This window comes from Lissotriton helveticus, chromosome 3_1 (assembly GCF_964261635.1).
Source record: "Lissotriton helveticus chromosome 3_1, aLisHel1.1, whole genome shotgun sequence".
NCBI lineage: Eukaryota > Metazoa > Chordata > Amphibia > Caudata > Salamandridae > Lissotriton > Lissotriton helveticus.
Window position 1 is genome coordinate 1,773,913,225 of NC_136061.1, and position 15,233 is coordinate 1,773,928,457.

The window sequence follows — 15,233 nt, forward strand, 5'->3', positions numbered from 1 at the left end:
AAGTTGTACCCCTTGCAATGACTGGTGCCCCGCAGCGCGGCCCTGGGTCCTGCTCCTCTGGCTGGCTGTGCCTCAAAGGAGAACTAGACGCCTCCAGCAGCCGTAGATTAAGAGGAGGGCCGCGTTGAGGGGGTTTGCGAGGAGCGGCGATGAAGTGACCTGGCTGCGATTGCTGTGGGAAGGGGGGTGGCACACAGAGGGAGGCTTCTGCAGTGCGGCTGGCTGTACCTCCCCTGAGGAAAACGATTTACGATTAGCTTTAATATTTATTTAGGTATATATTTATTTAATAATTTTGTGTAGCCCTCAAGCAAAAATTAAGGTGTAAGAGAGCTTTAGACTGTAACAAACAATACACTAGGGTTTATCTGTAACAGCAGGTGCTAGGGGGCGGACAGAACATGAGCAATAGACTGAAAGGGGGAAGGTGTTGAGGGGAGTATAACGTTGCTTCTCTGCACAGCCACCTTAAATAATGCCAAGACACTCTCTTGTAAATATGGAGGTTTATTCCACAAATTTAACTGCTTTAATTACATTGACTCGGGAGTGCCGGATCGGGCTTGCGACGCTCTCGAGATCCGCGGCCAATGCACAAAATGGCCGCCGCCGGATATCCGCCCCACGTCACACGTCACTGCCGGGGCTTGCGCCACTAGACCGCTACACCACATCTCCCCCCTTTATACTTTATAACACAACAGTCTTACTTGCTCTCCATGTTGAACTCTTCAAACCTCTTGGGTAGCATGATCCTTCTACCCCTCCTAGTCTGCAAGTCTTGCTGGGTATTGGTGGGCGACAGTCTCGAAGCTCCAGGACTGGGCCCAGCTTCATTACTTTCGCCGCTTCCTTCTCGCTCCTCTTCTTTCTCCAGTCTCACCGGTTTCCGGGTTACTTGCACCTCTTCTCTCTCATCCGCGGAGATTCCCATTGGGTGTTTATTTCCCTGCTGCCTGTCGGGCTCCTGGTTGCTCCTTCTGGCCGTGGCGTACTTCTCTCCTTCTCCTGCACCACGTCCCAGTTCTCCACACGATTACATTTCGCCATACGGTCTTGCGACCATATCTTTCCATCGCTGAGTAACGCAGACCTGGAGTACGGTTCCATGACTTGGGGGGGGGGGGGGGAGGTGCGGGGGGTGAATTTGCTGTCCCCTTTCTTCCTCTGGATGGGTTGTTTTACCCTCACCCATTCTCCCCTTTCCAGGCTGGTTTCTTGGGTGTTGCGTCTTTTATTGTAAAGTTCGGTATATATTTGCTGAGCTTTTTCCAGGTTCTTGCGAACCACCGCCGGTGACCAGTGACTCTGGACTGTGAGGCGCTTCCAGGCGACATTGTCCTTAGTGAACGGCTCACGCCCTCTTAGTATCCTGAACGGGCTGTATCGCGTTGCTGTCTGTGTGATGCGGTATGCCCATATCAATCTCTTCAGCACCTTCTCCTAGTCTTTCCCTTGATTGATTGATGGATGCTTGGATAGAGCCCATGATCACCCGATTAAATCTCTCCGCCAGTCCGTTACATGCCGGGTGATACACTGGTGTGTGCCTGACTACAATTCCATTTCGTTCCATGAACGTGGCCCATTTGGTAGACGCAAACTGGGGTCCATTGTCGCTTAGTATCCCTTTAGGGATTCCTTCCCTTATGAAAACGTCCGTTAGAAATGCCAGCACTGTCTCAGTTTCGGTGTCCTCCGTTATGTTTATTTCAGGCCATTTCGAGTATCGGTCTATTAGTACTGTGATGTATTTCTGCGTCCCTTGGAAGGTCAGGACGGGCACTAGGATGTCAATCGCTATCTCCTCCCACGGATTCTCCGGGCGTTCATGCATGCCAAGGGGAGGGCGTAATAGCCTTTGTGTTTTGTCAGCATTGCTGCAATGTTCGCAAGTCCTGACGTATCTTTCAAACTGTTTGTCCATTCCCGGCCACCAATAGTCTTCCTTCAATCTCCATTTTGTCTTAACAATGTCTTGGTGTCCTTCGTGCCCTATGTCCAAGAGCCGTTCAGTCAGGGATTTAGGTGGTATTACTTTGTCACCTCTCAAGAGGAAGCAGGGGTTGTCCCCCAATTGATAATTCTTCTCGAACTTCCCAATGCTGCTATAGTTCCTCGTCCAACATCCTCTTGTCTGGCCACCTTTCAGCCACATAGGACTTCACGGCGTCGAGCTTGTCATCTTTGACATACTCAGCTTCCCACTCCTGGATGCTTATGGCCTTTTCTGGGTCGGCTGTTGTCGCTATTACGAAGTCTTCCCACTCGTTCCTGCCTTGCCCTTCTGCGCTTTCCTTTGCCGCTGCACGACTCAAGAAGTCAGCCACTTTGTTCTTGTGTCCAGGCAGGTACTCCACGTCATAGACATAGTCAAGTAGTCTTAATGTCATTTTCGCAATCCTTGGGGTTGCGCGCTCGTGGCCGCTCGATGTAAGCACTTTTATCAGCGGTTTGTGGTCAGTACGCAACGTGATTCTTCCTCCCCAGAAGAACTGCCGGAATCTCTCCATTGCCCATACGGCCGCCAGCATTTCCTTCTCGACGACGCTGAACTTTTGTTCATTGGGGGCCAACGCTATTGATGCAAAACTTATCGTTGTGGTCATGCCTTCTCTAGACTGCTGTGTGAGTACGGCACCCAATCCCCGGTCACTGGCGTCCGTGGTCAGTATTGTGGGTGCTTCTTGGTCGAATCCGTGAATGGGTACTGCTTCACAGATGCCCCCTTTCATCTCCTCGAACTCCTTCTGTTCGTCTTCAGTCCATCGGAAAGCAGACTTGTCCTTCAGTATCTGTCGCTTGTGGTGGGTTTTAGACGCGAAGTGTGGGACAAACTTCCAGTAGAACTCCGCCATTCCCAGGAAGGTTCTTATGTCTTCTTTACTTTCTGGAGTGGGGGCGTCTTTGATGGCACTTACATTCGTCGCCTTGGGTTCAATGCCCCGATGGCTTATCTCGTGCCCCAAGTATGTGACTTTGTTCACACCGAATTTACATTTCTCCCATTGGGCCGTGAGGCCATTTTGCGTCAGGGTGGTGAGCACGTCCCTTAACTTTTTATCATGGTCCTCACGCGATGTTCCCATTATCAAGATGTCGTCCTGAAAATATTGAATGCGATCCATCTTGTGGAAAAGTCGATACATCAATTTTTGGAACACTGCCGCTACGGAGGCCAGGCCGAACGGCATTCTCAGGAATTTGTAACACCCGAAGGGCGTGATAAACAATGTCAGGTGGTTGCAAGACTGGTGTAGCTCGATCTGGTGGTAGGCCGTAGTGAGGTCCATCGTGGAGAACCATTCCACTCCCTTGGTCTTAGCTAGCATCTCGTTGATTTTAGAGAGGGAGAATTTGTCCACGACGATGCATTTGTTGAGTTTGCGGAGGTCAACACATAACCTCACCTTCCCGTTCGGCTTCTGTGCCACCACCAACGGCGCCAAATACTCTGCGCTGTCAATCGCTTCTATCACCCCGTTCTCCTTCAGCCTCTGCAGTTCTTCTTGCACAGCCGTCCTGATCCTGAATGGAATGTTGCGCACTTTATGACTTTTGGGTTGTGCTCCTTCCTTTAGACAAATTTTGTGTGTGAACTTAGTTAGTCGACCAATGGTTCTTTTGAACACTTCTGGGAATTCCTCTTTCCAGCTCCTCTCTTCGTATATGCCAATTTCCTCCATTAAGTACTTGCGTGCGCCCGCCTGGGTTTAGCTTTATGCCGAGGGCTCCTTGATCTTTCCATCCCAACACGGATGGTCCCTTCTCAGCGACATATAACTTTCCTCCTGTCGATCTGTTCTTGAAAGTAAATGTTAATGGACAATACCCCACCATGGGGATGGGTTCCCCAGTGTACGTGACGGGGTGAATGTCTGACGGTAGGAGTTGTCATCCGACTCTGGATGCGAACTCTCTCTCCCATATGCTCCTCTGGATGATCGTATACGGTGACCCTGAATCGGCTATCATGGTCGTCTGATCACCACCAATTTCCATTTCACATTTAGGTTTCTTGTCCGTGGTGCTTTCGATCCCTAATATCTGGTCTTCTATCATCAGAATCTCGTCGTCTTCGCTTCCGTCCGCGTCTTCGTTCTCCTGGTTCGACTCTTGTGCCACATACTTGACTTCGTTTCTTGACTGTTTTCTCCTGCATACTTTCTCGTAGTGCCCCACGAGACCGCAGAACGAGCACTTTGATCCAAACGCTGGACATCCTTTGTCATTAGCTGCGTGCGCGGTACTCCCGCACCTGTAGCATGAATTCTTGCTCCCATTCCTTTTTCCTTGATTCTTATACATTTTCTGGTTCTGCCTTTTGTACATGCGTGCTCCTTGGTGCCCTGATTGTTGCTTGGCCTCTGTACTTATTCTGTCTGCTACTCTGCATACAGCTGCACTTGGGCTGTTTTCTGGCTTTGCCGCTTCAGCACACCTTTTGGACATCTCCGCTTTCTTGACCAACCCCACTACTTCCTTCAGGGGTGCGTCGCCATTTACCCACAGTTTCTCTTGGATTGACGTGATGACGGTGTGCATGATTATTTGGTCGCGGATCAACTCTTCTTGTAGAACTCCGAACTTGCCCGTGATTGTTAACTTCTGCAATGCAGCCACGTAATCGTCCACTATTTCCCCTCTGGCCTATTTTCTTTGAAAGAAATTGTACCTATCAATGGCCGTGCATACCACTGGTCTGGAGTGGGCATCCAGGTCCTCCAACGCGTGCTGGAATACGTTCGTGTCGGTTGCCGGCCTCTCTGGTTTGACTAAGTTCATATATACTCTCTGGCCCGCTGGGCCTAAGTTGTGCAGCAATATCTTCTTGCGCCGTGCTTCTGTATATTCGTTTTCGCCTTCCTCTTCCAATGCTGAGAGGTAATTTAGGAAGTATTGCTTCCAGTCCTCCCAGGGCATCTCTGGTTTGCCCATCTTTGATAAGAAGGGCACGGGGTTCGTTAATGCTGAGGTTTGGGCGCACATGGTAGGGCCTCTGGCGCCACCGACGTCTTCCCTGTCGCTCTCTTCTGGGGTGGACGTGCCTGGTACCACCTCGCCTGGCTCTGTGTCCCCTGGTTGGGTCTGTTCTCCCATTGCGCTTGGTCTCCGTTTTGGGGCTCCAGCGCAGCCTTCTCGAGGGTGGCTCAGTGCCCACTTGTGTGTCTCCGGCGCATGTACTCACGCCTGCCGTAGGCCGCTGCTATCCCGTGCCTGTGAAGGGGTCGTCCGTACTTCTTTTTAGTGCCACTTGTCACTGCCACGCTCCCGGGTGCCACAATATGTGCCTGGTGATGTTCCTTGGGTGGTGCTGCTCTCGTGGACTCGGTTGCAGGGGGTATCCCGTCACCTCGTCACCATTATAACGTTGCTTCTCTGCACAGCCACCTTAAATAATGCCAAGACACTCTCTTTTAAATATGGAAGTTTATTCCACAAATTTAACTGCTTTAAGTACATTTACTCTAGAGCGCCGGATCGGGCTTGCGACGCTCTCGAGATCTGCGCGCCAATGCCCAAAATGGCCGCCACCGGATATCCGCCCCACGTCACTGCCGGGGCTTGCGCCACTAGACCGCTACACCACAGGGAGTTTGGAAGGAGCGGCGTGAAGTGACCCAGCCGCGATTGCAGAAGGAACGGAGAGCCACTAAACGCGAAAAATGAAAAAGCCATGCTACTGCTTTGTGTGAACACATCAAACAGCAGCTATTTAGGATGTAAATATCTATTATTAAAGTGTTAAAGTGATTTCAATGGTTTGTAATCTGATGTGATTTTGTAATTGCCCTGGTGCCTGCAAGGTAACTGAGTTTGTGACTGCTTGTTTACATATAGCAATATAGCAACATATAGCAATAATCGGTGTTCAGTGGGCTTCCTCAACTTTTTGGGAGCCTGTGCCACTGTACCTGCTGCACCATCCAAATCATTGAACTGGTGCCTGAAAGATAACTGCGCTTGTGACTGTTTGCTGAGTAGCAACATATAGCAATACTTTGTATTGTGTGGCTTTCGTGGAGCTTTTGTCCCCTGTACCTGCTGCCCCATCCAAAAAATGGCCCAGGTCCCTGCAAGGTAACTGTGCTTGTGTCTGTTTGCTAAGTAGCAACATATAGCTATAAAACGTGTTCAATGGACTTCCTGGAGCTTTTGGCTCAAAAAACGGCTCTGTAACAAAAACGCCCCAAAGGGGCCCAAAACCGACCCCCACCCGTGCGGCGCACCGGGGGATTGCCCGGTGCCCGCTATGGCCAGTCCGGCCCTTGCGGCGGGCAGCATGGAGGGGGGTGTGCAAGGAGCAGCGGCGCAGTGACCCAGCCGCGATCGCTGAAGAAAGCGGGATCGCAGTGAGGGAGCTTTCTGCAGTGCGGCTATTTGTTCCCCTTCCAAGGAGAACAGGACATGATGAGCTTTAATATTTTTTTATGTACATGTATTTAACCATTTTGTGTGGCACTCAAACACAAATTAAGATATAATAGAGCTTTGGGATGCAACGAAAGATACATTAGAGTTTATCTAACAGCAGCAGTGGATGCGAGGAGGGCAGTCAGAACATGAGCAGTTGACTGAGAGGGGGGCCGCGTTGAGGGGGATTTGGGAGGAGCGAAGTGACCCAGCCGTGATTGTTAACAAGAGTAGCGAAAATAGAAGAGAAGGGGCAGGGCAGAGGATGTGGTGTAACGGTCGGAACTGCCGACCTTCGAGCTAGGGAGCCGGGTTCGAGTCTTTGTGTTGGCTCAACATCCTGTCAAAGCATGCCTAAGAGAGGAACCTCACAAAGAAGTTCGGCAGATGAAAAGAGTAAATAGTGTGCGACAGCCAATAGGCATGGAGGAAAAGTAACTGGCAAGCACACAAACCAATAAAAAGTAAGGGCGGGATGTAAGCTCCTTTTTCAGATTTATATTAACCACAATAGCTTTCACAAGCAATGCGCAGGCGCTATGAAGCGAAACCCAAAAAATGGCTTTGTAAATGTGGAATCGTTCTACACGGGTAATACATAATATCCATAGCTGCAGAGCCCCTGGCACCAAGGTAGTAATAATAACATGTCTCCACAGCACCTCATGATTTATCCCCTCAATTATCAGCGTTAATATATTTTGGAATCCAACTATTTTTCTCTAAATATTTGCTAAATGAATTCTGAAAAAACATGCATTTTTGTCTTCAATACACACTTTTAATATTTGTTAAATTCAACGAAGCAAGAGCTTCTAAATTAGTAGGCTTAGCTACACACGTGAGCTACTTGTTGGTACCTGGGGAGCTACCAGTAATTCGCAAGCTACTCGTTGGAGAAGCCTGCTTTAGCCTCCTGGCCACTCTCTAATTCCCTAAGTTGTATCATCTGGTTTAATTATAGGAATGGGATATATAATGACTCGCTGTCTACATTTGTATTTGCCCCTGCGCAGTCGACTCCCAAGTTATTGCTAGTGCAAACGATTAATGCACCTTGCCCCAAATTTTAAAACGGCATAAGCAGAAAGATGGTTAACCCAAGCTTCTGTGCTCAAATGAGGCGGTCTTGTTGGTTAACAATGTTCCTGATATTACTTTCGCCACAATGGTAAATCTGCTCTCAAGTTCATACATTTTATTACATTTTACCAAATAATTTAAGTTGGTGGAAGGCGCACAGTAATCGCTAAAATGCCCCACTGGTGCCTCAATGAATATGTATTTCTTGATGGGTGCTAAAGTTGGATTTCACTAATCGCTGTGCGGTGGGCCCATCGTTGCATCTGCATTACTTCCTGTTTCAACGGATTCGCTCTTTGTCCTTCCTAGAACGTTTGCTTGTCATATACTTGCAATTTTACCACCATATCTTAGGTAAGAATTCCTATTGAGATAGGCCATTGGTTGCACTTTTGCATGTAAATTGAACTGGCGATCTGATGGCTATTGTTGCTATTGTTACTTGGCACTTATAAACTGCACATCTAATGTCCAGTTCAGTGTTTGTTTTCCTTTTATAGTAACACAAAGAAATAATTCCTACAGTCTACAAGGTTTGTGAAATTGGAAATGGGATACATTGTAGTTCAATATTATACACACAGATTGTGACTGAACATATGTTCAAAACTCTTGTATTTCCCACCCAAATATTTTTGATTGTTTTTTTTTCACATTGTCTAGGAAAACGCAATTGGTCATGTTTCTGGATGTAAAACTTCTCGATTTCTCTGGCGTTTCTGCAAAGATTTGTGCTCATCTTCTCGGGCATGTTACACACGTGGTAAGTATCTATTTTGTTAACAAGTTAACATATATATCTGTAATATTTTTAGTCCCTATTTCTGCATAACTATTAACATGCTATAACTTTTCTGAGAATCTTGGGTACTTGCTAATGAGTCAAGATAACATTATCTCTTATAGGTAGTTTTTTTCAGGCTGCACCAGATACATTTAGACCAGCTTCTGGGAATTCTATCACAATTGCACCTGCTATTGGTCACCTCCTGCTACTCATTTGTAACCTTCTCCCTAGTGAGTTGAGAATACTTTTATTTTTAATTTACTTGTTTTTAAGGTGCTTCCTAGCGACTAATCTCCGGGTGCATGGGGTGAAGGAACAACTTTTATTTTGCGACGTGAGCTGGCGTTCAAGTAGAAAATACGAGGGTGGGTACAGTCACTAGGTAAACGGGGTTTCTTCCACCCCTCTTTGCTTCTCTCCCTGCCTCTCTCCCTGCCTTTGCTCCCCTCCCTGCCTTTGCTCCCCTCACATAAAATGTAGCAGCCTGTTATAAGCGTTGGTGCAGACCTTCTCTTACCTTTTCACCAAGGTCTTCCTTCTCTGTTAGTAACTTATTTCGCTCCACCAGTACAGTACAGATGTATTCTGTCTTCATTTCACCTCTTTGAAAGGAAGGTGATTCTCCAAGCTTAGTAAGTAAAGTTCACAAGGCCATTTCACAGTGTTTCAACTCGCCCCTTTAAACCGGTTTAGTCTGTTTTGCAGGTTCGTGGTGGAGGTCAGGGATTGGCTGGGTAGCCTTTGGCTGAGACTGTGATTTGATAAGACTGAAGTGACAGTGGTTTTAGGCATGGAGTACTTAAGGAACTCTCTATTCAAGTTATTGGAAATGTGTTTGTTTTAAACCAGTTCAAGTTGTGCATAACTTAAATTAGATTTGCATCTTTTTCTGTTATCTCAAATGGCTTGTTTTTTTCAGCATAAGCTGCTGCTCAGTATCCTGCCGTGCATCACATCGTCGGATCTGATTATAGTAGGCACTGCTTTAATAAACTCCTAGTTAGATTATAAAAAAGTCCCTCTATTTTGGCTTACCTGAAAGTTCTCATTTTTAACTGTAAGTGACTCAGACCTTTGCAGCCAGATTGCTAACTGGGCCTCAGAAGTATTCATCAGCAGCACCCACCTGAAAAAAACTGAATTGGCTGCCCTTATTTTTGTTTCTCCGAAAACTTTGAGATGGGACTATATATGGAGAAATGATGCTTAACAATCGATCTTAGAGATTTGGAGAAACCAACATGGTGGAGCCAGCTGATGAGAATCCTCTTCTGTGTCTGCTGAGGAAAATGTGCAAAAACTTAGAAAATGATTCAACAAAGACTTGGTGTCCTGGAGTGGTGTAGGCAGGGGTTACATTTTCGCTCTGTGTTGGGGGACATTAAGCTTGGCACCTGGTAGCCAATTTTCACAATTCTTGCTTGGGGCAGATGTAAATACACGCCAGACTGAAAACTTGGGTTTTTAGGATCCTTCTAAATTGGAGAAAATCATTTTTGAGTCTGAATTAGAGCCTTGCACTTGAAGAGATCTTTTGTTGAATTTCGTTGATCATATTGGCTGTATTGTCAGAAGATGTGGATTGGCCGACCTAAAACGTCTAGTTGAATGGCAAAGTACAAACAATTTTGCAATGTACTCCAGCCATTGACTGTGTAAATCTCAGTGGTCGAGACAGATAGTTCTGAAGCTTTCTTTTTCTTTTCATGGGAACCTGTGGGGGAACTTCATTGTCGAGGTGATTTGGCCATGGCATTACAGACCAAATATGACACACGTTTTTACATTTGTTTATATTTTGTTTTGGATCGGATTTTGCAGTAATCTAGGTGGTTATGTTTTCACAGCAATGATTAGCTCAATATTATGTAAAAGATGGAATAGTGGCACTACTTGGCAGACGTAAGTAGTGGAAATCTGAGTTTGAGATTACTTTGGACTCAAAGGCCTTTATTGTCAAACAACATACGTTTTGCAGTGGGAAATGGAGGAGGGCCCTGTATCTTAGGGAAAGCTATTGAGAGTGAGGCATGGTTAACAGGCCCAGGAAACAGTGTGTTGTTTTCATTCAAGCAGTTTTTTCTGCATATGATGTTGACCCCCAAGATGAGCGCTAGCACATGTGTAGGTGGTTCTTTCTCTGAATAGTGTTCTAGTTTGAGCTGGGATGAACTATCAACTGTGCATATGTGGTAGCTCATCTTGTCAGTGTGCAGGGTGATGTGAGAGGCTCGTGTTACAGGGTTGATATGCATTGGTGACTGGCCTAGCCTAGAGGTACCCTGTCTGTGGTGTTAACGGGCCTGGAGAGGAAGGGATCCAGTTTTAATTGACAACAGTGGTTTATCGGCCATGACCAGGTTGTGCCATTGATGCTTGTCAAGGCCTGACAGCCTGATGGTCGATGGGTTTGGGATCTAAGCTTTGACTGAAAGACCACAGGGAAGAAGACAGGGTTGGGTTGAGTTTTGCCTCGAATGGCTATCTGCACCAGCAGCGGATTGAATTAGGATTGTGGTGGTGCTAGCATGCTTTATGGGCTTGTGGAAGAACCTAACTGGAGAGCCAGCAAGAGTGTCCTTTAAGGTAATATGCATCGCTTATTGCACCAATTACGGGGATTGCAACTTGTTTTTTTCTCAGTAAAGTCTTAGTTCTACGCTCATTTGAGCTGACCTGCTGGCTCTGGTTTAAAGGCCTCCCTTCATTTTCATAGTTGGAAAGCTTAATATTCTGTGAATACTGATCCACCTAGATTAACTTCTATTAATGCGTGTGCTCCTTGCTTCTACTGCTGAGTGCCGGCGGAGTTGGTAAATGAAATAAAGGTTTACCTGACATCCCAGAGGTGATATATCCCAGCTAAATCCTCACAACACATAGGACTGGTTCAGGGGAGATGAGTGGGGATCATGGCTGCTTGGAGGACAGGATGTAGGGAAAGGGGGTGTAAGGGAGGTAGAAAAACGAGTGCCACCAGGTGGGATTGAAGGCAGGTGACTGCCAAGGTGGTAGAGGGGATGAGAAGACTGGAAAACAAATGGCAGTAGGATGAACAAAGCGTGAGTAGGAGGAGCACGGAAACAAATGCCCGACCAGCGGATGGGCAGGAGGACCTCTGTCACTCAGGGCAGGTGGGTGGAAAACTGGGAGAAAGGACAGCAAGGATTAGTGCCACTGGGGAGAGGTGAGCTGGAATTGGAGTCAAGCAGTGTGGGGAGGAGGAGAATGACTGCCAAAGTAGTCTGTGACATTCACATACCTGCTCTTTCCATTTGAGTAATTTCCCCCTGGCTGTGCTTATGGCATGTTTGAGCTACCTGTAGGGTGGACTTAACCTCCCGGAAGTTCTTAGTAGCTTCACTGGCCATGCAGTCTATGAGACAGAAGATGAAATCTCCCCTCCCTCTGCTTATTGGACCAGTAGCCGTTCAAGGTCAATAAAAGGAGGGTCAAACCAAGGTATTTTATTCTTTTAGGTTTTTGTTTTTTTAGATCCTTTTATAGAAATTGTGACAATAAAAAGTCCTAATTTGTTGTGGGGGGGGGTAGAGGTAGTCTGCAATTCGAAAAATCCTGGGTGCTTGGAAAAGATGCATTTCCTCAGCACCAAATCGCCCGGCTCTGCCACTCCACTGCTCATGTCTGAAGAGAACAGTTCGGTTGTGCTCAGACATGCCATCAACATTTATACAACTATACTATATGCGCCATTCTCTGGGCCAAGCTCTCTCAGCCAGTAGGCCAAGGGACATGTCTTTGGCTACGCCCCGCATCCTTTGAGACTGGACGTGGCCTCCAGTCATTCGTCACTCCCAGTCCCGGCAGATCTGCTGGACAAAGCTTATAGCCTAACTTCTCACACTGGGCACGAGGTGCAGCTTGGTTTGCTATTGGTGTCAGAAACAGACACATCTTTTGTTTGATATTCTGGATGGGCCAAGAGCTTGTAGCCGAATAACAATTTCTGTAAAATCCTCCGTACTCTCTTTCATTTAATTTTTATGCCTTGATTCTCGGTTTTTACTTGCATCATTTAAGAAATAGTGATTCATTCTTGTATGTGCTGTTATATTTTTCTATTTCATGAAGGAGGGGATACCACATTTCCTTGACTCCCTCCATCCCTTGCTATAAAATATCAGCCTAGACGCTAAACCACCAGCCCTCAGCCTCTTTCTGCTTCCAGTGACCCAAGCCAAGGAGGGGTAGGCGCCAAGTGTCTGTCATCACAAGTGTTCTTTAGACAGAAAGAGTGATGTGGAGCCCTTGGGGGAGTGGTGTGTTTAGGCGGGCGTTGCAATACGATCCTTTGTGAAAGAGGAGAAATAACGAATACACTTTCGCTAAAAAATGCTAAGGATGTCTGATCAAGAACAAACGGCAACCTAAACAATTTTTGCAGAAGAACGTTTCACGTTACCTTATACAATGGGGATCCACTTTCATGCGTCTTATGTTCTGCAATTTAGACTTTGTTTCCCACATGCATTCGTTTCTCAAGGATGTATGCGCTTTGCAGATTACTGCAGATTATAGCAGTCTTGATAAATCGTAGCTTCACAATTCCTGAATCCTTGAAAATGTCCTTACTAATGGTATTTCCGTTGTTAACAAATTTATTATGACAATTTGTTTTTTATTTCAAAAATGAAGTGTTATGTGTTTTTCCCCTTGGGTCACAAAGTTCAACTCTCCTCCCCCCTCTCCCCCCCCCCCTCGGGTGGACACCGCCCTCCGCCCCCTTATGTTTGTTTTAATTGCTAAAAAAAAGTTCTTTGTCATCCCTCTGCCCTCACAAACTTTCGGGAGATATCTTACCTTACAAGTTCAAGTCATGGTAGCAATGGAAGGCCATTGCTAAAAGGTTCATTGGTTTTCTTCTTCAAATAAATCTTGTATTGTTTTTGTTTAAACAACGCATTCAGTTCGTAACTTAGTGAGACATTTGAAACCTCTGCAACTTCCTGGTGCCAGACAACTATGGTTTTGTTTTTTTGCCAGTTTGTAATTTTTTTAATTGCATTTAATCTTTTAGCATTTTAACCATTATCAGTCTATATTCTCGAACTTAGTTTTCATCAAGTATGGAGATTGGTCGAGAGACCTGTAACACCCGACACTGTTGTCTCTTATGAAAGCTGAAGGACTGCGTTCTTCATGCTGTCTGTGCTGATCCCATCAAATGCCTGAGGCAATATCTGTTGCATGTTAACAAGCGAGATTCCAACTTTTCCTCTTCAGTATCCAGGCAAACAGCCGGGTGGAAGGGGAAAACCACCACAAAAGAAAAAAAACATCAAGCTGTAGTGACTTTGATTTTCATAAACCCCTTCATTGAAGGTTGAAGTCCATCTCTGTGGGTTCTGCTGATTCCCGTTCTTTAAGGCTCTGTTAACTCACAAAATGGAAGTAAACTAAGGCTTTTTTTCCCCCCAAATTTGTTGCTAAATTGTTCTGGTTGCCACCTACTATATTTTATTAACCAAAATAAAAGAAAGGCAGCCCGTAAAAATGTTCAAACAAAACGTGTACATGGACGTCATTTAGGAGTCGCCAGAGTTGTGGAAGTGCAATGTGAGGTTGAACATCAGTGAGAATAATTGAATGTGAGTGAGAATGAGTAAGGGTAACTACAAGTAGGTGAGTGAGAATGATTGATTAAGAATGAGCGTTAGCTTCAGTGAGTGATAGTAAATGACAGTGATTGAATTGCGAATCAGTATGTCAGAGAGAGAATAAGTGAGTGTAAAAGTTGAGTGAAAGTGAGTTTGAATGAGTCTGAGTAAGACTAAATTAATGTGTGAGGGAATAATTTAAAGTGAATGACAGTGAGGGAGTATGATTGAGAAATAAAAAGTAAATCCGATAAGTGAATGCGAGGGAGGAAGAGTGAATGCAAGGGAGTAACAATGAATGAGTGATTGCAAGTGAGTGAGAATGTGTCTCACTAAGTGAATGTAAGTGACCCTGATTGAGAATGCAGTATTATGCTTGCACGACTGCAGTTGGCCCTGGCAAACTGCAGGTAATTCTTGGCTTCTAGAGGCACCTATAGCAAAATACTGGTGCTGCTATATGTGCAGGCATTTGTTGGTATAACGGGCACCGATTTTTAAATATTGATACCAGCAGAAGGAATTTCTTGACATATGGTGCACACATGGATAAAGCGGGTCTGGCATACTTTGTGGAATTATTGTCATTGTGGTACCTGTGGCAAAATGTTGTGGCTAGCACGTTGTGGGAATTTGTGGCATAAGTGGACAGTTGCGGCATATGAATGGGGGCAACCATGACATAATGCTGACTGCAATACTAGAGTTCATTTTTGATGGAGAGTATTAATTGCTGGCAAACTTCTGGCACTGACCTATTGTGTGTAATTTTGGCATGGGGGTACACCAATGCCAAAAAGCTGGCGCAGGCATGATGTAGGTCATTTTTATGTCGAAGCCTGGCAGACAGCATAGCTGTCTAGTTTGCTAACACCAGGGGGGCATTCGGAAAGCTTCCCTGGTAATGCACTCCGCCCATTGCTTACCATTGACTTTGTGGTTTGTAACTCGTGCTTGATTTTTGTTTGCTGGCTCTATTAGTTTTAGGCTGTCCAGATAGTTTGTCCCTTCTGCTGCCCAAATCCTTTAACTCTATTCTTCCACCAGTACTGGATTTCTGAAAACTGGCCTTTAAATCTTGTTCTCTTAACTTATCACATTTGCTGTGCATTCCAAGACAGAGGTCAAATGTCAGGCTCTGTCTTCCAGGGAGCTTGATGTTTAATTTTCTTTCTCTTACTTCAAAGTGATAGGATTTATGTAACAATCATGCTGGGTAGTGAGGGTGTGCTTGAGGAAGGCTGTACACTTTTTTTTCTAGTTTACAACAAAATATAAATGTCTGTCCATGAACTGTGCAGATATTTTAGAGTATATCAGAATTACAAAGG

General features: G+C 45.8%; 1 protein-coding gene across 1 annotated transcript in view; it reads left to right on the plus strand.

The window, feature by feature from the left end:
- KDF1 (keratinocyte differentiation factor 1) overlaps positions 1-15,233 on the plus strand; it is a 104,770-nt gene that overhangs the window by 36,878 nt on the left and 52,659 nt on the right. The window contains exon 2 of the mRNA XM_078682625.1: positions 8,161-8,260. The gene's annotated coding sequence lies outside the window, so the exon portion shown is untranslated. The remainder of the gene's footprint in view (positions 1-8,160; positions 8,261-15,233) is intronic.